The sequence below is a fragment of the Pinus tabuliformis genome, chromosome J (assembly GCF_031772625.1).
Source record: "Pinus tabuliformis cultivar Carrire ecotype Pingquan chromosome J, CPIR1, whole genome shotgun sequence".
NCBI classification, from domain to species: domain Eukaryota; kingdom Viridiplantae; phylum Streptophyta; class Pinopsida; order Pinales; family Pinaceae; genus Pinus; species Pinus tabuliformis.
The window spans coordinates 1,407,687,083-1,407,712,416 of NC_142295.1; the positions used below are offsets into that span (position 1 = coordinate 1,407,687,083).

Genomic DNA, 25,334 nt, shown 5'->3' on the forward strand with positions numbered 1-25,334 from the left:
ATTTATGAAAGAACGAAACGTACTCTAATAAAGCATATAAATATATACTATGAAAGTAGGAAATTTACTCTAAGAAAGCATAGTAAAGTTATTATATTAAAACAAATACTCTTAGTCTAAGAAAGTGAATAACTCTAGTCTATGAAAACATGGAACATTAGTCTAAGAAATCTTGCAAAACTAATCTATGAAAGCATGAAAATTTGATCTATTGAAAGCATACAAACTTATTCTAAGAAATCAAGTAAACTTAGTCTACAGAAGCATTGAAATGTTCTAAATGTGATTTTATGTTTTTCAAGAACTTGTTTGCAATATGGAAAATAACAAAGCAATAATAAAAAACTAAAACATAGTAGCTGAAAAAATGTTGTAACAAAACATCGTACCAAATTCACATGAAAATAAATGCAAAATAGTGAGGGATTTATACTACAAACAATGTTGTACATCCACAAAGGCCCTCTAGGTGATCATATTCAGTTAAAAAAAATGTAAGAACCTACTTTAAATGATATCAATCACTCATGAATACACAATGGAAGAAAATGATTAACTATATGGTATTATATGAAACAAAATAATGCACACATTAATTCAAACTCAAGTCACTATCTATTGTCCTCTCCCTCTGCCCAAAAAGGACAATTTATATTGTTTTTGAAATAACAAACTTAGAATAAAAATGCATGCCATATTAGAATAAGGACGATGACTCGGTGTTCTATTTGTTACTTTCATATTTAATCCCTATGCTTCATTTGTAACTCAAGGAATGCATATGAACATGTAGTTTGTCGATGTGGTATTGTTCGACATACTTGATCTATGAAGATATCATGCTCACTTGATGTTAATTATCTTTACATTTAAGAGTCTGGGTATACTCTATCTCTACGCCTATGCCACGCGATGAGTTGGTTGTCGCTTTGACTTACCCATAATGATTACCCAATGCTTCTTTAACATGCCAAATGGGTGAATCACCATATTGTAGTATTTTTACATCTTTCTATGTGCTTCAATTGACTTCATTGCTTCAAGAGTTTTGCTAACCTTGGATTCTGCTATAGTTTGTCAGAGGAGCTATAGAAATTGCCAATTTCTACAATACTTACATATTAGTCTTATTTTACAAAGAAAACATATAAAATCATAGAATAATGGACTTACTACCTTTGTGTAACCTTTTGCAGCTTAGATGGAAAATGTACATGTGGAATATGACAAAATGATTTAGAAAGGATGCTTATGAAGGTTTATATAAGGTAACAGTAGTGCAACTAAAGTAGCAGATTGACAAAAAGATGTTAATTCTTGGGCCCATAAAATACCACCTTAAAGTTGGGTGCTTGATTTAATAAGAGGTTGAAAATAATAGTAAGTTCTTACATAATAAAAATTACTCATTGACAGCAAGGCCACCATCGTAGTAACTCATTCAATAAACAACCCTATTATCCTTCCACTTGGGTAAGAAAGTTGACAATTCAAAAAATATTTATATAAACAATTTTACCATTGTAATGACTATATAAACCCTCCACCACACGGATTTGTGTACAACATTTCCCACATAATCCATGGTCACTATCCATAACCTTCATCCCTCACAAAGTTTCAAGATTGACTCTTCATACACAATTTTAGGTCATGCAACAACTAATTAACATTTAGCCCCACACACAATTTCAAGAAAATACTTCTAATGCAATTGGAAGTCACTTGTACAAGCTATGGATATAAATTCTAGTAGACATCTCTTATTGTTATCCCTTGACAAGACATAAATACATACTATTCCATGAAAATTGTGTGGCTCAAGTTCTCTTGAGTCACTTGAGATTTGGGGTTTACAATCAATGGATTAACCATAAGGTGGTTGGTGGGGAAGGGTAAAGTGTAGGGCATGGGTCCTTAATAAAGTGTTATGAGCTTTGGAAATTGAAGTAGGTATTTAGAAAGTTGATGTGGTGTGTGTGTGTGTGCGCGCGCTAAATTTGATCTCTAACTAGATATCCATAACTCTTTTGGGTATCCCTATAGGTTGAGTTGGACATAGATTCACTTATTGGGCCTCTGATGAAACACACTTTCAAGATCATGGAAAATTCCCCTATAGGTTGAGTTGGACATAGATTCACTTAATGGGCCTATGATGAAACACACTTTCAAGATCATGGAAAATGAATTTTCCTATGAATTGATTCCTTTCTTTCTAGGAAACGCTAATAGTAGGCCAAACGTCTTGGGATCTTCAATTAAATAGGGAAATGTGGTTGGACTGAAACCTCAACTAGAATGTATTCACTCCATATAGTGAGAAGAACTTAGATATTTCTATAGATACACGACTTGCATTGCATGATGGACAAAAAATTTGACCTCCTTAAACTAAACATAAAACCCCCTTGGTTACATTATTAATGCTTGCAATATGACAATCAAAGGGATCCTACAATTCTTGAATTCAACCCTAGATCATGTTCTTAGATGGGATATAAATGATAAAGTACTTTACTAGGGCCTCATTGTTGTTATCACAATAAGCTTCCTTCTATTAATCAAAATAAATTTTAGTTAGTGGATCAATAAGAGAAAAAAATCATTACATTGTGGTAGAATTTAGGAGAAAATTTGTTGGTTTCAATCCCCCTCCATTGTTTTTGCAACACTATGTCCAATCACTAAAGTATGGAATGTTTTAAAGCTACCCCCTAATGGGAAAGAAAGGCCAACTCATGAATGTTGAAACTAAATTCACTAGGCTAGAAGGTCTAAAGTATGAGAAGCACTATATTAATAAAATAAAAAAATAAACACTATCATATCCATCTACTTATGCAATTCTACCCCTGCTTTTTGTAATGATAGTTGTGACTACAACACCAACATGGAGAACCACGACTGATTGAACCTTTGATTAAACAAATCTACTAATTATTATTTAAAATTAACTAAAAACAATTGAGGAAGAGACAACCTTACAAATCCTTGGTCGGAGGGAAGCTTGCTTGCTAACATGTTTTGAAAAACCATGACCAATACCCAGCCGAATTAAATGTTGAAGTTGTTTGCAGCTAAGAGAAGCTATTACCTGAAAGAATTTTAATATGATGTGAATGGAGCCAAACTAGAGTTGGAAGAATTGTTGACAATTCATTTATGAGAGCAGGGATTGGAATGGGGTTTTGGAAAGAAAGGGTAGTGCCCATTCCCTTTTCCATGTCACAGATAAAAGAGTTAGCCAAAAATGTGATCATTCAAGAAACATTGTAAAGAGCCAAACTATGCCCTTGGGGAACATTGGGAAGAGCCAAGTCGGTGCTCTCTCAGAACACATTGAGATCCAGAAGAAAAATATATATACATGCATAGTGAAGGGTACTAGAGGTATCTTTCTCTCTCCAACTTGTGTAGGATCATTCATGATTTCATATTTGCTTTGGCTCAGACTTTACTATTGGATTCTTTGTGGCCAACCCTTGGCTGGATTGTTCTTTCTCTATGTTCTGATATCCATTGTTGGGACTTATCATTGATCGTGAGGGAGAGATGGTTTATACTCTCTACCTCTTTGAGAGAAAACTCTCGAAACTCCGGTATTTCGAGATAACAAAGTGCATTCAATGAGATCCTGAACTATGTGGAGCTATGAAGCATGATATTGATGGTTGAGCAGCGTTGGAATTGACCTTGAGCTTGTGATCCATGACTTTGATATGAAGCTCAATGAATAAATGAACACTTGGTGCTTATTGTGTGGCTTATGAACCACTAAGTGCCTTTTGAAGGGACGATTAGACCATTGGGTGCTTGTAGTTAGGTTGAAGAACCACTTAGTGCTTGTTGTTAACTGATGAACCACCAAAGGGATTACTAATTGGTGGATGAACCGCCTTCATAGTGGAATCAATCCCTGGAACTGAGCAATATACCCATTCTAATGTCTATTGTTTTGTTGATGAACCACTAAGTTCTTACTAAATGGTTACTTAAACCATTGGGTGCTTGCAGTTATGCTGATGAACCACTTAGTGCTTTTTATTGGTCGATGGGCCGCTAAGTGCTTGCTAATTGGTTGATGAACCACCTTCATAGTGGATTCTATCCCTTAGAACTGAGAAACATAGCCTATGGAATTTGGGTGAAGCCCTATGTTTTGAAACTCAAAGAGTAAGTGAGTTGCTAGGGTGATTACTACCAGAGATTAGTTGATGAACCACTTGAATAATGGACTCCATCTCTTGAGTGTTTGACTAATCCATTAGTGTGAATTCCCCCTATGCAAGCATCCTCTTATACTTTGGATCTGACTCGGGGGTGGCTAGTTGCAAGAGAGATTGAAGTGTAAGTGTCTTATGGTTGGGTGGAGAGTGGAAGTCCCTTCTTAAATTGCCATCTAATCTAACTCACTCAAATAAATATAACGGTTTATGCATATTTGGTTGGATTTTTACATATGTTACTGATAGATGTATGGTCATGTTTCATTGATGAAATAATTCATGAATCATTATATAATTCATGGTTGACAAGCTATCTTAATTTTCCATGGTGTTAATGAATGCTTGAATGGTGTGATTGTTGCCCTATTCATGAATTACTTGATAATTTACATGATTGTGACGGGTTGTCTGAAGTTCACTTAGTTGACCTATTATCTTATAAGTTCTCAATTTTCTTATATGTTTATGAATTAGGAAACTCACTGCCATAACCATGATTGTAGGTTATCTTACATGTTATGATTTAAGTTGTATGATGTGTGCTAAATGAGTATTTGATTAGCGACGATGGTCACTTAATCAATTAATGAGATGATGAATCTATGGGTTTATGCACACTTATAAATTATTGTAACTAAGAATTGTAATCAGTAGTAACATCGTGAGATTCACAAATTTAAAACATGATCTGTAACCCCTTTGAATGGTAACTCAAACCTTCATGTCTTCTTGATGTTGAATGAAGAAATCCTATCTCATTGAAGAAGTTAGCTAGCACGCAATAGTTTGAAGAGCTAGATTGCCCTACATAAATCACCTTGTGTAGTGTTAAATTTGGGAAATTGGCCTTTGGTACCATGCCTTTCCTTTACTTTGGATCTGGTGTAGTTTGAGTATTATTTGTACCCTTTTCATTCACTATAGACAAGTAACAATGTTGCTAGCAACCTTTGTTTAGACCTTGGCCTTCATTATAAGAATTTTGATGTTCTAGGTAGATGCCCATGGTCTTAAGAGATCTTTACAATTCCCCAAATTTCCTTGAATTCAATCTTCTTTAAATTTTCTACAAAAATCCAATGGTCCGAGATCTAGGCCTAGCAAGGCGGAGCTACTTTGAGCATAGCCCGAACCTCATCCGGATGAGATTCCTCTTTCCATAACAGTTCACAGCTGGTGATCCGGGGTATGGGACCGACCAGGGGTAATTACCTCGTAATTGGACCAGACCTCATCCGGGAAGATTCTCTTATATAATACTTTCTTATTTGGTGGTATAGGCACCCAAGGTTAGGGGAGGTCAACGCTACATGCATTGAACCGTATGGGTGTTGAACGGATCACTTTCAAACGACAAGATGGATTGAGCGTTTCAAGCGGGCGCTCTCATCTGCGAAGGTGATGGTTTGAGGTGGAGGATGCTCAGATCACTTTGAAGTGAATTTGGATTCGGGGTTGGCAGAGGGTGCACACCTCTATGAAGGCTCGGATGGGCACCGGGTTGGATCATCCTCAAACAAGTAGATGCAGGGGGATTTGGTAGTAATGAGGGTGCAAACCCTTGCATGGGATTGGATTAGTGTTGAGCTGGTTATCATCCAGTGGGTCCCGCGCCAGATACATTACACAAGGGATGGATCCATAGATTCGGGGTTCCAGAGATGGTAAGATCCAAAATAACGTTGAAACGTTGGATTGCCCACAGACTAGATATAATGGGAAAAGGATGCAAAACACGAAGGAGGAGGACCTCATGGGCCCTGACATCCAAGTTGACGTGGTAGTTCCATGTAATATTCTGTCTTATTAAATTCTGAATTTTTTCTAAAAAAGTTCTGAGTTTTGGGTGTGAGCTGTGTTAGTTTGCACTCCGCTGTAAGTATTCTATAAGACTGGTTTCATGAGAAATATGTTCAACATACATGCACCATCCATCATTCAAGAAAACAATTATACATTCACCATATGTGCTCAGAAGATTCACAACATCACTGATATATAATAAGATAGCCCATGGAGCAAATTCCTTTTTATGGAAATCTGAACATACAGTGAGGGAATTAGTAATATGAAACCTGATATCTGAAGAAAGTCATCAATAGAGATAGCCAACAATTATAACCCATCTGAAATGAAAGCTCCTAGCTTATTTGAGAAATACGCTGCCCAGAATTGGAGGCACAGGTCCATGCTAGTTGACAACCATGGTTGAGCACCCACTACTTCTAATCTGAACTGAGATTATACACAGGCCCTTACAACAACTACCAGAAGCGATAGAATGACCCAGTTATGTCTTTGATAAATTGGAATCACCCCTGCATTGAAGTAGCTACCCTCCAAATCACCAAAACAACTAGTCTTATTCACTGACTATTCAAACCAGCAAATAATTACTCAATAACCTTCCAAAATTGCAGCAAGGTGTTTGACCTGTCTTTACTAGTGGCTTCGTTCCTTCTCAGCGGCAAATTCGACTAGAGAAGACTGTTGTCTGCCTTCCTTTTATTCTCCAAGGAAAAATCGAACCCTTCTCCTCCAGAAACTCGTGATCATCAACATGATAACTCTGATATTCGTATACAAATTCTTGGCTGGCCCCACAATACTGTACACACAAATTTCTGATAACTCGTGGGTCCCAATGAGCAGGGACTTTATCTTTCTGCGACACCCTTATTCTTTTATTGGCTCAAATTTATTTCGGTACTTCGTTCTCCCTGGGAAATACAATATAAGGATATAAAAATAATTGATAAAACCCGAGTACCTCAATATTTCTTAGAAATCTCGTTCTCTATTGAAGCTCTACGGTGAAATCTGAGTGATTTCACTCTTAGACTAGGGGTATTGTCGCAACACCGAAGTTTGCTATAGAAGTTAGGGCTCCAAAGCCCTCAACTTTCTCTTCCAACTCTCTCCAAGAGTTCTCTCTTCAAACTCACACAATGTTCAAATGCAAGGAGCCTCCTCAATTCCATTCTTTAATGAGTTCGGGATGGCCTTTTCATCTTCACCTTCCCTTTTTGTCTTTTCCTCTTCACCTTCCCTTTTTGTCTTTTCCCATCCACCTTCCTTTTTGTTTTTCTCAGTTTGTTTTTTTCCTTTTTCTTTTTATTAATTTTGCTTTTAGAAACTCACTTTATGATACTTTCACTTTATAAAGTTAAAGTGACCCCCCACACTTGACTAGGAAATATCGTCCTTTTCCCTTCTCTAATAAATTCTCCTTAGGCAAATTTAAGTCCCCTTATCAATTATTTCCCCGCTTTAGCCTACGGGAACCACTCTAGGCTAGTGGGCTCTGTCATAAGTTTCCTACGGGGATGGGAACATTACAGTCCTCCCCTCCTAAGATTGCTTGTCCCTAAGCAATTTTAATTCAGGATGTTTGAGCACATGTTCGCCTTCCCAGGTGGCATATTCTACCAGTAAATCCCTCCATTTTACTAGGTACTCCTTGATCGTTATGCTCCGCAATTTTATTTCTCTTGTGTCTAGGATCTTCTTGGGAACTAAGGCCAATTCTCCATCCTCATATAATGGGGGAAGCTTTGTGGAAATAATAATATGTTGTCCCAAAGATTTTTTGAGGCACGAGACGTGAAAAACATTGTGAATCTTGCATCCCTCCAGAAGCTCGAGTTCGTAGGCCACCTCTCCTACTCTTCTCAAGATTTTGAATGGTCCGTAGAACCTGGGTTTTAACTTCTCTGCCCCTTTAGTTTTGAGTGAGGACTGCCTGTGGGGTTGGAGACGGAGGTATACCATATCTCCCACTTGAAAGTTGTGTTCCACCTTGTGCTTGTTTGCATACAATTTTTGTTGGTTTTGAGCCATGTGTAGATTGTCCTTGGCTCTCTTGGATCCAGTCTTTGGCCAGTGGTGCTCGACTGTCCTCAAATATCCTATCTGCGAAAGTTGGGGCGTCATATCCATATAATTCTTTGAAGGGAGTCATTCCAATGGACGTGTGGAAAGTGGTGTTGTAACAATGCTCCCCCAGATGCAACCACTTTACCCATGTCTTTTGTTGGCCAACCACATAATTCCTGAGATAGCCCTCCAACCACTTGTTCACAATCTTTGTCTGATCATTAGTTTGTGGGTGATAGCTAGTGCTTGGAGTTAGCTCAGTCCCCACGAGTTTGAAAAGCTCCTGCCAGAAACCGCCCATGAACTTGCTATCTCTGTCACTGACAATGTTCTTTGGCAACCCGTGCAATCTGAAAACCTCCCTAAAAAATAGCTTGGCTACCTGTGAAGCTAAATATTTTGATGGTATGGAAAAAAAATGGGCAAATTTTGTGAGTCGATCTACCACCACATATATGTGATCTTTTCCCTGCACCAATGGTAAGCCCGTGATAAAGTCCATAGAAATGCTTTCCCACTTTTGTTCTGGAATGGGGAGGGGTTGAAACAATCCTACTAGATGGGTATGCTCTGTCTTGTTTTGTTGGAAAGTATTTCACTCCCTCACATGTCTCAGCACATCCGACTTAAGGCCCTTCCAAGTGAATCTCTCCCTGACCTTCTTGTAGGTTTTTAAATATCCGGGATGTCCGACCAAGGGTGAGTTTTGAGCTGCCTGCATGATCCTCTCCTTGAGTTTTGATTCTGGAACAAGATAGATTCGGTCTTTATACTAGATAATGTCATTCATAACCCGATACCTATCATTGCGGATCAACCCCTCTAAAATTTCGCAGGAAAATTTATTCTTCAAATAGTCCACCAACAACAGCGATTTCCAATCTTCTGTCATCTCCATGAGTGAGAGAGTGGGTGGTATCCTTGATAGAGCATCTGCCTCTATGTTGTTCTTACCTTTGACATATTTTATCTCAAACTCGTAGGCCTGCAACTTTCTTATCCACTATTGTTGTCTCTCACTCAGTTCTTTCTGCCCCATGATTAATCTTAGGTTGTTGTGGTCTGTTCTTACCTTAAATTTCCCCCGACTAAATACTGTCTAAATTTGGCCAATGCATGAATTATGGCCAACATCTCTTTATCATATATCGAATTGTGCATCTCATACTCTCTTAGCTTGCAACTCTCGAATGTTATGGGGTGTTGATTCTGCATAAGGACCGCCCCTATTCTTGTCCCTGAAGCGTCGCACTCCGACACAAATTGTCACGCCCCTACACCTGCGGTAGTCTTCCAACCGTTTATAGCGAGGTGTGGCACTACCAATCGTTTTCTTTTCACCAATACTTACGATTGTAGACTACGCCTAACATTCCATACTTAGTTTGATTTCCGTTACCAAGTATTATTATGTTTCCTTTATACAAGTGAAAGCCCATAACATTCACATAAACAACATTATACAAGAGAAATGCACAATAGTATAAAGGGAGGGGCAACTCCTTGCAATATGAGTATGCTTGAATCAATATATTATACAATCTTCCATTTTACAAAGTACAAGTTAAATCTTGGGAAACCCCAAATTTACACTTCCAATTTTCCAACTTCGGAAAACTCGGTTGCCCAGCTCGTCGGCACCTCCACATGGTCGCCGCATGACTCACCAACCCTTTGTTCACCTCATCACACGATCGTGTTGTTTGCCCAACTTGAGCGCGCCTCGTCGTAACCAAGTTGCCACACACGGGCGCCTCCGCACGAGTCACACCTCCATTCACAATCTCAACACTTCACTGTTTCCACCGTTTCGTCGTGCACGACGTGCCCTCACCCGGTCGCCCGTCTGCACGATTCTTTGTTTCGGCGTGCACGACGTGCCCTTGCCTGGCCGCCCGTCCGCACATCCACCCGTTCACCCAACTCGTCCACCTAAACTTGTTCACCCGAGTCGCCACACAACTTCACCCGGATCGCTACACGACTTTACCCGGATCACCCGAACGACCTCACCCGGGTCGCCCAAACAACCTCGCCCGGGTCGCCCAAACGACCTTGCCCGAGTTTTGCCCGAACGACTTTTATGAACGACTTTCCTGAACGACTTCTCGAACGACTTTCTCGAACGACTTCTCGAACGATTCTCGAACGACCTCTCGAACGACTTTCTCAAATGAATTCTAGAACGACTTTCTCGAACGACTTTCTTGAACAACTTTCTCGAACGAATTCTCGAACGACTTTCTCAAATGACTTTCTCGAACGAATTCTCGAACGACTTCTCGAACGACTTTCTCAAACGAGTTTTACACCCGAGTTCTGCCCGTCGTGCGGGCTCATCCACGCACTACAGAACTCCTTGTTCAAACTCGTGTTGATCGAATGATGGTCGTTTGCCTCCAAACACCCTCCAATATATACGGGCGGGTGGCGGGTTGTGTCACCCGGCCGACCCACACCAAACGCCCAGCTGACTCATTCATAATGCGAACTCTCGCCCATGAGGTAGGTCGGTCCGCCCAACTCATGGGACCACCCCCTCATCGCTCGCCGAACGCCTTATAAACTCGTCCAAGGTTTGTTTCGTTTCATATTTCGCACGTCCTTCGCAGCCCTGCCCGTCGCACGGACCGTAGGTCCTAACATCCTCCCCCACTGGAAGTCATTGTCATCCTCGACAATATCTCATCCCGGCAACCATCTGTCACCAAGATCACCATACCAAGGTATACACCTCATCGATATGTCATACATCGAAAATCATCTCAATCCATGACCATCGACCATCTCGTGCCGACCTCATCATGTGTCGTCATCATGTGAACTACTGCCATGATACTCGAACAAATGTTAACACATCTCTGTACACGCTGCAGCCCCATGTTTGAACTAGTTGGGTAGCTAATCCAACTGTCACACCCAAACCATGAGAATGTACATCCTCATGTCATCACCAATCGTTTCTCAGAACATCCCACCACATCCTCAACTCGATCAAGAATCCATCTCCATATAAGTGTAAGCCATGCTCAGGTCCATGAAGTAGTCCTCATCTCATCTGCAACATGCTGTCAATGATGTCTGGTACTAATGTGCTGAATGAAATCAGCCACATCTACCCCAACATCATCATCCATCTCCTCAAAGTGAAGAGATCATCTCATCAACCTGACTCTCGATGTGCCACATCCAGGTCCATGAAGCAACCTCCATCATATCTGCAATGTGCCATCCCTCAAGTCTGCCATAGAAACAAGTATACACCTATCTCATGTCTCCATGTGCTGCCCATGATCACAGATCAATCAGCTCCCATGTGTCAAAAGTGGTTAAGTTTCGGCTCAACCCATGCCCAAGTTTTGCCACCAAGGCATCATCATCGTTGTAACTCCATCACTCCAAAGTGTCTCATATCGATCCTCCACATCAAGTCACTCTTTCAAGCCATTCCCATACATGTACTTGAAAGTATGCACCCCATCCTGCATCAAAGTCTCTGACCTCAGCTCCTCAATGCATCGGATCCTCTAAGTCCACCACAGATGAAGTCCCCAAAAGTCACAACCTCATGTCATCATGAGCTCCATGAGTCATCTCCAACCAACATCTCAGCAAGCATACAAGTCTCGGCCCAAATGTCTCTGCAAGATGCCTCAACTCTCCATGTAGTAGGAATGCTCCATAGTCTGCTCACAACTCCATCCAAGTCCATGGCCTTGTTGTACATAAGTGCACAACCTCTCCATCAGCTCATAAATAATAAGTCTCCATGTCACATTAGCAAATCTATCTGCGCAACATCCCTGCCTTTGCACTCCTCATTGGATGCCTATAAGTGACACCTCTACAAGTGCTCCTGCATAATGTCCCTGCATAAGACTGCCATGCTCCATGTCTCCAACCTGATGTCCATGACTAAGTTGCCCATGTAGTCCAACCAAGTAGACCTATCACAACAATCGATCATCCTCATCCAAGTCTACAATCTTCGGTCTAGTGAACTCGGTCACCCAACCATATCATCATTACGAGTCCCTTCCGTCATAGCTCCTCGACTAAAGGTTCCACCAAGACTTGCTCTTGGTCTCGGCCATGAGAAGTCCACCCAAGCATCATCATACCTCAAGTGTGTGCCCTCCTCCAATATGTTCATAAGTCATGCCGGGCACATAGCCAATTCTTCATGTGGCTAAAGCATGACCCAATCATCCACAATGATCATCATGTTCCTCCCTTCTCACGAGCCTTTGTACCTTCTACCATAAGGTCACAAACAACCCCAACAAGTCTTGCAACAGTCAACAATCCTTGCTTCTCCATACAAGGTCTCATCATAGTCATCCATGGTAAGATCCTCCCTAGCATCGGCAAACTACTTTTGCCCTTCCCTGCATACGGTCCATCTACCAAATGCTCAAGTGAAACACAAATATCAATAGTACTTACATCATCATCATGAGGTTCCTCCATGTGAGTATCCCCATCCATCCATGTCTACAAACTGCATGATCCTGGTCCAACTTGATCAATCTCAAGTTCATCCTCCATCGTTGTCACATCTGCAACATCCTTGGTCATCACGACTTCCTCTTTCTTGTTAGCACAATTTGCAACTTCATCTTGCTCCATTGTCCAACCAAGTTGAAGAAGTTTGTCTTCAACATTCTTTTCCAAGACTTCAAGCTTATTTCGAATCCGGGGGTTCTCTTCTTTCATCTGCTTCAACCTGTATAAGGTAAGCAAGAGCTTCCCTTCGCATTCTTCCAAACCTGCCATGCCTTGTCGTTCAGCTTGGCCCAAGCACAAAGCTTCACCTCTGCTAAACCTGTTTCACCATTCACCTAAATCACCTTGATATTCCACCTGTCACCTGCAAAACTTGAACTTCGTGCCAAGTCTTCGGTCTTCGTAGATTCAGCTCCTTGATTCAGTTATCCTGGCTCTGATACCACCTGTCACGCCCCTACACCTGCAGTAGTCTTCCAACCGCTTATAGCGAGTTGCGGCACTACCAATCGTTTTCTTTTCACCAATACTTATGATTGTAGACTATGCCTAACATTCCATACTTAGTTTTATTTCCGTTACCAAGTATTATTATGTTTCCTTTATACAAGTGAAAGCCCATAACATTCACATAAACAACATTATACAAGAGAAATGCACAACAGTATAAAGGCAGGGGCAACTCCCTGCAATATGAGTCTGCCTGAATCAATATATTATACAATATTAGATATCATTTTTTGGGATTCAACTGCGTTAAGTAAGTCATTCAAACGTATGACCATTTCCATGAGAGGTAGTCGTAACTGACTAATTTCTCATGATTTTTGAATAGTTCACTTAGCACTCATTGCATCGGGTGATGCTCACAGGGGTGAATGGGATTGAAACTAGTGAAATGTGGAGAACGAATCACATAGCATCAATCATCACTTCCGGGGCTTGCACCCGGTAACCAGGACTTCCCAGGAGGTCACCCATCCTAGAACTCCTCTGGCTCAAGTACAAGTTAAATCTTGGGAAACCCCAAATTTACACTTAGCCAATTTTCCAACTTCGGCAAACTCGGTTGCCCAGTTCGTCGGCGCCTCCACACAGTCGCCGCACGACTCACCAACCCTTTGTTCACCTCGTCGCACGATCGTGTTGTTTGCCCAACTTGGGTGCGCCTCGTCGTAACTAAGTCGCCACACACAGGCGCCTCCACACGAGTCACACCTCCATTCACAATCTCAACACTTCACTATTTCCACCGTTTCATCGTGCACGGCGCGCTCTCACCCGGTCGCCCGTCTGCATGATTCTTCATTTTGGCACGCCCTCGCTCAGTCGCCCGTCCGCACGTCCACCCGTTCACCCAACTCGTCCACCCGAACTCATTCACCCGAGTCGCCACACAACTTCACTTGGGTTGCCACATGACTTTACCTAGTTCACCCAAACGACCTCACCCGGGTCGCCCAAACGACCTCGCCCAGGGTCGCCCGAACGACCTCGCACGAGTTCTGCCCGAACAAATTTTCTGAACGACTTTCCTGAATGACTTCTCGAACGACTTTCTCGAACGACCTCTTGAACGACTTTCTATAACGACTTTCTCGAACAAATTCTCGAACAAATTTCTCGAACGACTTTCTCGAACGACCTCTCAAACGACTTTCTCGAATGAATTCTTGAACGACTTTCTTGAACGAATTCTCGAACGACTTTCTTGAACGAATTCTCGAACGACTTTCTCGAACGAATTCTTAAACGACTTTCTCGAACAACTTTCTCGAACAAGTTTTACACCCGAGTTCTGCCCGTCGTGCGGGCTCATCCACGCACTGTAGAACTCCTTGTTCGAACTCGTGTTGATCGAATGATGGTCGTTTGCCTCCAAATGCCCTCCAATATATACGGGCGGGTGGCAGGTTGTGTCACCCGGCCGACCCACACCAAATGCCCAGCCGACTCGTTCATAATGCGAACTCTCGCCCATGAGGTAGGTCGGCCTGCCCAACTTGTGGGACCGCCCCCTCATCACTCGCCGAACGCCTTATAAACTCATCCAAGGTTCGTTTCGTTTCATATTTCGCACGTACTTCGCATGGTGGAGTCGCCCTGCCCGTCGCACGGACCGTAGGTCCTAACACAAATGGCTAGGTGAAATTAGGTAAAGCAAGCATAGGGCAAGTGCTCATCACCTCCTTCATTCTAACAAATGTTTCTTGTTCTTTCTCCGACCAATTGAAAGCCCCCTTTTTGGTGAGATCTGTAAGAGGGGTTGTTAACTCTGAGAACCCTTTAACAAATTTCATGTAATAAGTGCAAAGTCCAAGGAAGCTCTTCAACTCTGTGGCATTCCTTGCGGTGGGCCACTTGATGATTGCCCAAATTTTCTCCTAATGCACTCGTACCCCATCATGACCGATAATATGCCCTAGATAGAGCATCTTCGTCATGCCAAATTCACACTTGGACTCCTTTGCATACAATTCCTTTTCTTCCAGAATGCCCAACACTTCGTCCAAGTGCCTCAAATGGTCCCCCCATGTCTTGTTGTAGACCAATATGTCATCGAAGAAGACCAACAAGTACTTCCGCAATTGCTTATTAAATATATGATTCATATAAGACTGGAAAGTCACCAAAGCGTTGGTTAGCCCAAATGGCATGACCAAAAACTCATAGTGCTCATAGTGGCACCTAAAAGTTGTCTTCAGAATGTCTTGCTCCCGAACTCGGATCTTATGGTAGCCATAACGAAGATCTATCTTTGAAACATATTTTTCCCCTTTCAACTCATCCATCAACTCATCAATCCTGGGAATAGGATACCAATTCTTGATTTTTTTCTTATTGAGAGCACGGTAGTCTATACACATCCGCAAGGTGCCATCCTTCTTCTTAGCCATCACCACTGAAGAAGTGAACGGGCTAGAGCTTGGTCGAATATGGTCCAATCTCAATAGCTATTTTATGGCCTTTTCTATTTCATCCTTATAGAATTTGGGATGTCGATAAGGAGTGGTTATTACTGCCTGCACACCCTCCTCGAGTTCTATAACATGCTCAAAGCCTCTATCTGGTGGTCTACCTAGAGGAATATCAACAAAAAATCTATGATGTTTACGAAGTAATACATGTATGTCAGTTGGTCATGGTTGCTCCGCTTGTCTGTTATCTGTAATAAGGCATTCTACTGCCCAATCAATATCTTTGTATCTCAATACAGCCTCCGTGTGGTTGGACGACACGAGCTTCGACGGGTATTTATGCATGGATCTCAAAACTACCTTCCTGCCATCTACTAGATCATTGAACTCCATCTCCATGTTCTGCAGATCTGTGGTGTACTTTCCTATGTAATAAGGCCACTGGCAGCCCAACATCACGTTAGAATCTGGCACATCCACTACGAAGAAGTCATCTATCACTATATAGTTCCCCATGGTGAGATGTAGCTTGGGGATGTACCTATTGCAGTCCATCTAATGTTTTCCGGGTATGATGACTGTAAAACCATCAAATTCTGTTGTAGGAATTGCCCTTCGTTCCACCAGCTCCACATCTATGAAGTTGTGAGAAGCCCCACCGTCAACCAGTACTGTCACTTTGTGCCCAACTATCACTCCTCTAACTCTGAAGGTATGGTATCTAGGGAATCCTGACATAGAGGCAAGAGTAGGAGCTTTTCCCTCTGCATGTGAGGACTCACCTCCCATGGTCTGATGCATCTTCCCCTGTAATTGTTCTTGTGTTGATCCCTGTACCGGTCCATGTGCTTGCTCCTCATCATTGTCATCACTGTCACTCTTTGAGTACACCTCAATGTAGTGGGCCTTGCTTGCTTTGTCTTTGCCTGCACACCTGTGCCTTGGTGCCCAAGGTTCTTGACAGCTGAAACAAAATTTCTTTTTCCTCAACTCTTTTTGGGTCTCTTCATCCAGTTTTGGTTTCCCGGTCCACTCCTTTTGAAAGGGCTTGACCTCTTTACCCTTTTGAGGGAAAGGAGGTTTAGGAGTGAATATATTTTTGGAAGTTGCATCCTGTAAGTCCCTAGTTTTATTGATTGTTGCACGAAGTGTGGTGGGTTCAAAACTCTTGACCCATCCATGTAGAGGTTCTGCCAACCCCTCTACGAATATCATCACCAATCTGGCTTCTGAAATATCTGTAACCATGACTGCCAGTCTCTGAAACTCCGTATTATAGGCCTCCGAGCTACCTGTTTGCTTGATTTGTGTGAGCTCTCTGAAATGTATCTCTGGATCCTTCCTATCAAAGTGCTCAATAAGCCTTTGTGTGAACTCTATGTATAAGGTGATGTTGTTATGCCCCAACGTCACCAACCCAAGGTACCACCACTCATGGGCCTCACCATCCAAGTGCAGGGTGGCCGATTTGATAGCCTCCTCCTCAGTCATATGATGCAGCTGAAAATAAGTGTCCAATTTTTTCACCCACGATCTAGTCGAGTATTTGGATGACCCATCAAAATAGGGGATGGTCACCTTCCCTAGTGTTTTCTACAACTCATAATTCTTCCTTGGAAACCTCTGAGATGGTTTGGGCCTGCTCTTTAGCTGAAGATGACAGAAATAAGTGAAGCTCATAGCAATGCGGAAGTCTCATCCTAGAGCTTGATATTGTTCCATGTAATCCGCATAAGGGATTCCACAATCAACCTACTTTGTTAAGTCTTATGCGGCCTGTTGCACAAACTGAGGCATATTGGGTCTGGCCATTTTTCTATTAGTGCAAGATGGATTTTGTACATAAGTCCGGGATTGACTGCTTCCAGCACTGTTGGATCCTTCCCCATTCAATGGCTCTTTTCCAGTGGAAGCCCTTATGTGTGTCATACCCTTCATTGCCTCCACTATCTCTTTTTGGCCCTTGGCCAAGTCATTTATGGCCTTGAGTAAGCTATTAAAAGCTTGTTCCTCCTTATCCCCCATATCCAACCTTTCAAACTCAGGGGTTTTCTCTAAGCCCTTGCCCCCTTCTGGCATTTCTTCAGTCTTTGTATCAGGCCTAGTTACCAGAAACGGGACGATGTCCGCTGTTTCTGGCAGAAACCTTCGGAGAAACGCAACCATGCTAGAAACGCCGTCTGCAACGGCCGTTTTCGTTTCCACGGGCAAGAAACAGTTTCCCGCGAAACGAAACCGTTTCTTCTCGCCGTTTCCAGATAGACTTGCAGTTAAATTTATTTTTTCGAACTCGGGTTAAATGTAATTTTTTCAAACCGTCGGTTAAATGGAGTTTAATTAGCAATTGATTGTTAGTTTTTTGGATACAGAGGGTTGAATCCAGTTTAATTCGCAGTTCACTGTTAGTCTGCTGCAGTGGACTGTTAGTTTTCTGGAAATTAAGCCTAAGCACTCCAGCGTATTGTGAGCGACAGCTGAAGAAAGAACTGCTGTATTTTTGAGAGAACAGAAGGTATTGTGAGAGCGCTGTCAAAGAAAAACACCAGTTGTCAAGGATTTAAGCAGAAGACCAGAGCGAACCCATCATTACTCAGATGCAAGCAAGGCACAAGCAAGGCACAGATCAGAGCCAAGCAGCTTCACGCCCGCCAAGCAGCTTCACGCCCCCGTTGAGTTATCTTCAACAGCATTGTCAGTTCTATTGTCAAAAGGTACTGCCTAAGAACTTCAATCTCTGGTTTTTTTTAATGAGATGTCATGCGTGATGTTAAAACTATTTGCAATATCAGTGATCTTAAATATACGCCGGGTCATGCTCTGTATCTCGGTTTATTTAATTCAACTTGAGAGTGCGATAAAATTATGGCATATTTGCTTATACTGCTTAGAAAGGGGCGGAACAATGGATAAGCATTGGAACTGTTATCCATTAACAGGTTGGATTTCAACCAGCCGTTTGCATGGTGATGCCCATTCCAGAGAGGTTTTGATAAGTACAACAAGGTCAAGTTGAATAAATTTTCATTCATGATCCTTGTTTCCAACCTGCAGTGTAGGTAGTTTTGAAACTAAAAGTGAGATTAGCTAAAAAATCGAAACGGAAATAGACAGAACAGGGCATTCACTGTACGGATGGCTCATAGACTCCGTCATAGAGCACAAGAGTCATGCCCATATAATGGTAAAAGTAGTAGTCAGGTATTTTATTACCATATGCGACATAGAGTTCAAAAAAATTACAGAAGGCACAAGAAAACAATAGTGAGAAGTGGTAGAGTAAGAGAACGAAATTGAATAATACAAAATTTTTGGTAGGTCATCTTTTCATTCGTTGTGGACGAAGAGTCTCTCCCCTTAAAACCATATCAAATAAAATAAATAAACCATTCAAGAGTCCTTACCGCCATTGAAATTATAAACGAACCTACGACCAACTCATTTACTCCAACAGTGTAGATGTAGAGCGAAATATTGAGAAATTATATTGAAACACGGTGTATATATATATATATATATATATATATATATATATATATATATATATATATATATATCCCCTGAAACACGATCTAACAACACGGTGATACGAAGTAGACAACATGCATATGTATAAGGTTTAAATGCAGCTATATATTTAAAAGAACAAATTTAATTATTTATATTTCAAATCTCTTATTCTTATCAATGTTTTCTATTTTCTTGGAATTAATGATGGCTAAATTTTTTGATCTACAAAATTATCACTTCCTTCTTAAAACTAAATTAGTATTTACAATTGTTTTTTTACAATTTCATGAGCAGAAACATTGCAGGTTTATGATTAATGCTTTGTTTATATTGTTCACCTTTAATATGGTGTTTTTCTCTCTCCTCGTTTCTTATATGCGAAACCTCCAAACCTCGTTTCTCGTACCGTTCTCGTTTCCCGTTCCGTTTCCCGTTTCTCGTTTCTGGTAACATAGGTATCAGGGATATCTTCCTCTAAAAGGGGAGTTGGTTGTTTGTAATTGTGTTTCCTCCTATAATTTGTATGGGTTTTCTTCTGTCATGAATTTTTCAGCCAATTGTTTTCAAGCTAAACCCACAGGATGAGCCAATATTAAGGCTCTAATACCACTATAATATTTTGCCTTATTAAATTATGATTTTTTCTAAAAAAATTCTGAGTTTTGGGTGTGAATTGTGTTAGTTTGCACTCCGTAGTAAGTATTCTATAAGATTGTGGTTTCATGGGCAATACGTTCAACATACAGGCACCATCCAACTTTCAAGAAAGCAATTAGACATTCACATATGTGCTCATAAAATTCACAACATCACTGATATATATTAAGGTAACCCACAATGATAAAAAAAATTTGCATGGAAATCTGAACATACAATGAGGGAATCAGTAATATGGAACCGAATATTTGAAGACAGTCATAAATAGAGATAGCCAACAATTATAACCCATCTAAAATGACATCTCCCAATGTAGTTGAGAAATACACTGCCCAAAATTGGAGGCACATGTCCATGCTAGTTGACAACCATTGTTTAGCATCCACTACTTCTAATTTGAATTGACATTATACATAGGCCCTTACAATAACTGCCATAAGCGATAGAATGACCCAGTGTTGTCTTTGATAAATTGGAATCACTCGTGCATTGAGGTAGCTATCCTCCAAATCACCATAATAGCTACAATCTTATTTACTAACTATTCAAACCAACAAATAATTACTCACAGGCCTTCCAAAACTTTCGCAAGGTGTTTGACCTGTCTTTACTAGTGGCTTTGTTCCTTCTCAACTACAAATTAAACCAGAGAAGATTGTTGTCTATGTTCCCTTTATTCTCCAAGGAAAAATCGAACCCTTCTCCTCCAGAAACTCGTGATTATCAACATGATAACTCTTTGATATTCGTATAGAAATTCTTGGCTGGCCCCACAATACTGTACACACAGATTTATGATAACTCGTGGGTCCCAGTGAGTAGGAACATTAGCTTTCTGCAACACCCTTATTCCTTTATTGGCTCAAATTTATTTCTGGTACTCCATTCTCCCATGAAAGTCTTCCAGCCTGTCAAAGAGATGGGAAATACAGTATAAGGATATAAAAATAATTGATAAAGCCTGAGTACCTCAATATTTCTCAGAAATCTCGTTCTCCATTGAAGCTCTACGGTGAAATCTGAGTGATTTCACTCTCAGACTAGGGGGTATCATCGCAACACCGAAGTCTGTTATGGCAACTAGGGCTCCAAAGCCCTCAGCTTTCTCTTCCAACTCTCTCCAAGAGTTCTCTCTTCAAACTCACACAATGTTCGAATGCAGGGAGCCTCCTCAATTCCCTTCTTTAATGAGTTTGGGATGGCCTTTTCAACTTCACCTTCCCTTTTTGTCTTTTCCTCTTCACCTTCCCTTTTCTTCTTTTCCCCTTCAACTTCCTTTTTGTTTTTATCTCTTTATTTATCTATTTTTCTTTTGATTAATTTCACTTTTAGAAAGTCACTTTATGATACTTTCACTTTATAAAGTTAAAGTGACCGCACTCCCCTCCCTCCCACTTGCCTAGGAAATATCGTCCTTTTCCCTTCTCTAATAAAGTCTCCTTATGCAAATTTAAGTCCCCTTATCAAATATTTTCCCGCTTTATAAAGTTAAAGTGACCCCCACCCCTCCACTTGCCTAGGAAATATCGTCCTTTTTCCCTTCTCTAATAAAGTCTCCTTATGCAAATTTAAGTCCCCTTATCAAATATTTTCCTGCTTTAGCCTATGGAAACCACTCTAGGCTAGCAGGCTTTGTCATAAGCTTCCTATGGGGACGGGGACATTACATTCCATGACAACCTGACAATGTGGATGCCACGTAGGGACCCATGGATGACGTGGACACTCATTATTTTGACATGGCAACGTCACATGGACCACTTGTGGATGCCATGTGGCAACATCTGGGTATTATGGGCCTATGCTACATTGACGTGGCATTTTCATGTGGGCCAAACAATAGCCATGTGGAGGCCATGTGATAGCGCAATGCTGATGTGGCCTAATATGAATGGCTAAACTTCAAATGAACATAACTTTCAATCCAGGGGTCAGATTTAAGTAAAATTTATATTGCTAGAAAGATCTTGACGGGCTAAACATGATGGTGGCATTTGTTTTGAGTTTTGAGAACATTGTGAAAAGAGAATTTGTAACCCCATCTTCATAATAGACCTTAGAGATTGGGTCAAATGAATAGATAACACCTTCCACAACCCGAGATAGTATAAAGGTGTGGGAAAGAGTGTTACAGAAACTTTCATTAATGAAACAACACATAATAACCATAAATATCATCATTATAACATAAAGAATCATAAAACTAATTACAATATGATAATTTATCTCCTCATTATGATAATTATTTCTATCATAAATACCATCTCAAAATTCAGTGTTTAATTTAGCAAAAAAACTAAAATAACAATAAATTATCACATAATGCAAATTATTTATCAATAAAATCAGTATCATAATAACTCATTCAATAAACAACCCTATTTAGATAAACAATTACCTTTGTAGTTACTATATAAACCATTTACACACAAATTTAAATACAACGTTTCCCACATAATCCATGGTCACTAGCCATACCAGTCATCCCTCACAAAGTTTCAAAATCGACTTTTATACACAATTTCAGGTCGTGCAACAGTTAATTAACATTTAAGCACACATCATTTCCAGCAAAGACTTTTCATAAAGTTTGAAGTCACAATCTATCCCAATAACCTCTATTTATCGTCATCCCTTCATAAGACATAAATACATACTATTCCATGAAAATTCTCACATTCACAAAGTCATAATACACCAAGAAAGAATAGGAACTCACTGTCTCATCATATACACCGACAAAGAATAGGAACTCATTATCTCATCCTTGTTATTTCCAGGTGCATTTCCACAAGTCTAAGGCCACGTGTACTAGGATTCTTAGATTCTACTTCTTCCCTATATGTGTATTTTTATGTGTATTTATATAATAAAAAGATTACTATTCAGATGGATGGTGTGGCTATCATGTGATCCAATTTCATGAGTGTGTAATTTAACGAGGCGGAGGAGTTGCTCAGAAAATTATGGAAATTCTAGTTATATTTAGAGAAAATCTAGCAAGGATTTTTGTAAATCCAAGTTATAGTTGTTAAACTTCAAAATTTTAGGTGTCCTACACGTTTTTGATGGTACTGAATCCATCCATCATCAAAAACACGATTTAAGCACTCCCTCTACAAGATTTTTTGAATTTTTTTGCCCAGATTACTGCCACTTTTAACCGTCCAAGCAATTCTTCCACCTCATTAGATGACTCCATTCCACGAGACCGAGATGAAGGATTATTCTTCACTGGATTCACATAGATGTATAAAATCTAAGCTCTACAAAAACAGGTAGAGCATGATAAAGTAAAATAATAAAATTTAAAAATAAAATATAATAATAGAACGGTTTAGTTGTTTATAGGTGTAGAATAATTGGTGAATATATAAATGTTATTTATTTTTTATAAATCTGATATCTAAATTTTAATTAAAAGTTATAATGGTAATTGATTTTGAAGTAAAGGTTAGAATCAAAGTGTCACCAGAGTACAACAGTCGCCAAAACAAAATGGCTAATTTTTTTTAAATATGGGAAGAAAAATTAAGAGCAAAATCACCCTGCATTTATCATGAAACTGCCATAGATTTATCTCACATTGTGATCAGATCTATACTGGTTATAAGATAGCTGTGAGAAAGGAGAGAAGCTAATGATAACAACGGTTCACAGATTATGTATTAAAACATAGCTGGAAAGTTGCAGACACGAAAAAGCATGGGATACCATTTGGTCAAACAGGAAAATATTTGAACATATTTCCCTAGACAAAATTAGAGCCGACTAGTGTATGAAATCCAGGCCGATGTGAATGTTTGAGGTATATCAGTTAGCTTTAATGTATGCAATTAGTTAAACAAAAAACAATGCAATGATTGACAAAAAGGCTTACTTCTGGTTGTGGCAGGCGAGACCATCTCCCTGGTTCACAAATATGGTGGGCTGTAAAAAAAACATTTTGAACACAACTGCATCAGTGTTAAGCACCCAAACCAGTATTTTCTGCATGTCATTTGCCTGTTAAATACCAATGACTTTACATGAAACCAGTAAAGCAGGGGACTGAACTTACTGCTTCAATACCTGGGATTTCTCAAAATCTGACCATGGGTACTGTATCATCCTCAGCAACAACGTTATATGCAATGCAGCAAAATTTTAATGTGCTGTGCTGAACTATTGATGAAATAAAAACGATATGAGAAATTTATGTTGCAATTGAGACCCACTGCTAAATTTACAAAAGCAGAAGAAAGTGCGTACTGAAGCAGATATTTGAATGACAGTTTGAGGTGATTACTGGAAGATGTTGGCCACACATTTGCACAAGGAGCAGATAGACCTCGTGGGTATGAGGATTAGGATATGTCGATTACCATGGTTAAAGGCAAAATATCACAATATACTTGTAAATCTGATTCATCAATTTAGTTTCAATACCTGTCATATTGAACCGTTGGGTCGTCCATATAATTTTTCCATTACTAACATGCACGTGCTCAATTGGAAAAAATCTCAGCTACTCGACTACAGAGCTTTTATTATTTATATTTACTTAAAAGTAAGATATCTTACCATTTTTAATTAAAAAAAAACAAAAAACGCATAATGAAAGTGTTTTCTGCTTTTATATTAAAAAAATATATATTTTTGTTTAAAATTCATTACACTATTAAAAAATAAAAATGTATGAACATTTAAAACTAGGCTGCATACATCATATGGAAAAATGTATGACCATTTAAAGTTGGGCTCCATAAATCATATGAACTGATTTATGAACATTGAGAGAAAATCAAACATGTTTTATTAAGGAAGTCCGTGTTTACATAACACACATATTAGGGAAGTCCATGTTTACATAACACTAATATGTACATATTCAAGAAAACAAAAAACAATATCTCAATATATTTAGTAAAAAATTACAAAAAAATGTTGTATCATAAGACTTTATATGCATAAAGTCTTTTTAAAAACATAATCTATATCTGTAATACAACCTATGACAAAATAGAAAAATTATCTACATTAAAAAAAACATCCTATGTTGAAAACGACATTGCCTATGTGCATAGAAGATATCAGACAAGAGGGATTGAGCTACTATTGTGTACATCTCCCTAGACATAAACCATGTACTGAATCATCCCGACCAACATAGAGAGACCCATTTTAGATAGAGCATTTGCATACTTATTGTGTTCTTTGTGAACATGAGTGAAGGAAATGTGGTAAAAAATCCCGAAATTCTTGAATCCTACATAACTAGCTGCCCAAGTGGGGCGGTGAGAAGGTTGATCCCTCATTTATCCTGTCGATTGTGATGCGTGAGGCTCCATAAATGTGAATACAATCGATCCCAAGCCACCTGACACAATATAAAATACCCCATAGCGCATATACATTTTCCCTCGTGTTCGATCCAAATTCACCATTCCAGTAGAAACAATATTGAACCTCTGGGGATATGGCAATATAAATACCACATCCAAATACCAATTTTTGTGTTGCCCTGTTAAAAAATCCATTTGGATATAAAGTTGGAGAAAAATGGCCAAAATATTTCTGTCATTTTCTTGTGTGGCTTCTATACGTATTCTTTGTAGTAGGCACATATCTTATCGCTTATGCGGCCGATGTCAAATGGAAC

The 25,334-nt window shown here is 39.8% G+C and overlaps 1 long non-coding RNA gene across 8 annotated transcripts in view; it reads right to left on the minus strand.

The window, feature by feature from the left end:
* LOC149232623 (uncharacterized) overlaps positions 1-24,110 on the minus strand; it is a 59,715-nt gene extending 35,605 nt beyond the window's left edge. For 2 of the 8 annotated variants that reach the window (XR_016248180.1, XR_016248175.1), the window contains exons 1-2: positions 23,765-23,938; positions 23,574-23,623 (exon numbers count right to left, since the gene is read on the minus strand). This is a non-coding gene — a long non-coding RNA (uncharacterized LOC149232623). The other 6 variants (XR_016248179.1, XR_016248183.1, XR_016248181.1 and 3 more) reach the window with 5 other exon arrangements.
* Between the last annotated feature and the right edge of the window lie 1,224 nt (positions 24,111-25,334).